Here is a 2,296-nt window from a genome sequence, read left to right on the forward strand (position 1 = left end):
GGGCTTCCCTCAGAGTTCTCAAAAATTAGCTGGAAAACTGTAAGGCCAGATAGAAGATATAAGGTAATGGCTAACCACTTGATGCTGGAGTCGGTCTTTCCAGGTTTGTTTCCTGGTTCCCTTCCCTACAAAACTGGCTTTTGCTAATTTACTTGGTCTCTCACCTATAAAATAGGGTCAGCAGTACTACTTTGTATGGCTATGGTTTGAGTGAGCTAATCTATATGCACATTTAGAAAGGACTTTGTAGTGTTTTAAACATTCACTTTTAGGATATGTACCTGCCTCTCTTTTGTACTTCTTCCGAGGAACAAAGAAATTCTGCATTCATCTGCTCCTGCCTCCTCTTGGCCAGATCAATCACTTTTCTGTATATTACGCCCCACTATTTATCTTTTCCACCGGCACTGAAACAGGCTGGATTCTCTCTAACCTTTAAAAAAAAAAAAAAAAAGTCCTTTTTCCAAAGTCAATTTACTACCCACCCACCACCCTGTATTCTTACGTTCAGGGCCCAACTTAAGAAATTTCTTCATCATCACATAAAGGAAAGGAGGGTGGAGCTCTGGGCACTTTTTATGCCTGCTGTGTCTCAGATTCATTCTTAAGGAACTGAGGGCTTAATCTTCCAAAATGTCAAAAAAACCATCTTATGCCCCACCTCTCACTCCAGCACCTGCAACACAAATACCCAGCACAACTGGGTTTGGGGGACACAGTCCATACAGTCATTTCTCCTACAACAACTACAGGCTAGGAGGGAACCCGGTCACCAGCAGCCGGCTGGGCATCCTCTGGTATTACGATTCCAAAACACCCACGGCCATCAGATAAGCCACAGATGCCCCACATGAGGTACAGCAGAAAGTTCTGGGACCAAGTAAAAGCTTCCAACCCTGACCTTAAAGTTGTGGGAGATTGCCAAGATTATTGGTGGCATGTGGCGAGATCTCACTAATGAAAAAAACAAGAATATGTAAATGAATACAAAGCAGAAAAGTTAGAGTACAACGAATCTACGAAGGCCTATCATAATTCCCCTGTATACTCTGCTTACATAAATGCAAAAAGTCATACATAAGCTGCTCTGGAGGAAGAAAGTGGACAGAGACGGCCTTGCCTGGAGAAAGGAGAACCTTACGTGAGCATGTGAGCATTTAACAGAAGATCCAGATGATTACGATGATGGCTTTCAGTGAAGTACAAGGCCACCGTCAGTTTCCCGAGAAACCACCACCTCATCAGCGAAATCCTCAGTGAGAGTGCCGTGCCAGGCGTTCGGTCAGTGGTCACGACAGCTAGAATGAAGGTCCAGTCCTTAATGGCTCATCAGCAAAAACTAGATGCTCAACTGTTTCAAATAGAGGAGCAACACCAGGAAACGAAGAGGAAATTCCTGGAAAGCACAGATTCTTTTAACAATGAACAAAAGTTTGTGCAGCTTGAAAGTAGACATGGATATGGAAAAAATTGCCCCTGAAATTGTGCAGGCAGAGGAACAGGCTCACAAAAGGCAGGAGAAAAGGAAGAAGGAGATGGCCGGGCAACCTGGAGACAGTCAGAGCAGCTTGGGTCCTGAGGAAGAGCAAGCTCCTAGTAAGACTGAGGAACAGAAAGACCACGAGAGCATCCCAGTGGACATAGAGGAGACACACCTTGAAGAAGCGACAGAAAGCCAATAGAATGATGAGGAAGGCACATCTACTCCTGAAGACAAGGAGAGGAGCAGAAGGGGGCAGACAGGATGGCTGAGGAGGAGCCCAGTGATAGTAACACTGTCTCAGAGAGCAACATGGAGGAGCCACCACGGACCCCACCCGGAAGACAAGAAGAAAGAATAAATGTTGCCTTGTTTTATGTGTTCTAAATACTTTTTTTAAATGAAAAAAAGAGAGAGAGAGAGAGATTTCTTCATCATGCTCTCATTCGTCACTCCATTCCATCCTATCTACTCACCCCTCTACTTAGAGAGCTCTTCCTTTCCACATCACTGTTCCTCGTATCACTAAGTCCAGGGACTATTTTCCAACTCGCACCTCGCCTGTTATTTCAGAAACACTCCGTACTACCTCTGAGTTAACGTTAAGCCACTGCCCCTAAATAAAATAATATTCGTAATAACAATAGTAGTAAAAACAACAGCATATTGCTTTGGTTTATTCCATACCACCCTCTTCTGGCATTCCTCTTATGCTCTAATTCTCCCTTCTCAACCACATTGATGGTCCATTTTTTTTTATTTCCATCCAGTCCTTCACTGTTGAATTTCTTTGTGGTTTGTCATAGGTCATATGAT

General features: G+C 43.8%; 1 pseudogene; it reads left to right on the plus strand.

Moving 5' to 3' along the window:
* The first annotated feature begins 633 nt into the window (after positions 1–633).
* On the plus strand, positions 634–1,841 carry LOC112826319 (SWI/SNF-related matrix-associated actin-dependent regulator of chromatin subfamily E member 1 pseudogene; annotated as a pseudogene).
* Positions 1,842–2,296: the final 455 nt, after the last annotated feature.

This window comes from Callorhinus ursinus, unplaced genomic scaffold (assembly GCF_003265705.2).
Source record: "Callorhinus ursinus isolate GAN/ISIS: 27379988/994484 unplaced genomic scaffold, GSC_fseal_2.0 scaffold7, whole genome shotgun sequence".
Classification (NCBI taxonomy): Eukaryota; Metazoa; Chordata; class Mammalia; order Carnivora; family Otariidae; genus Callorhinus; species Callorhinus ursinus.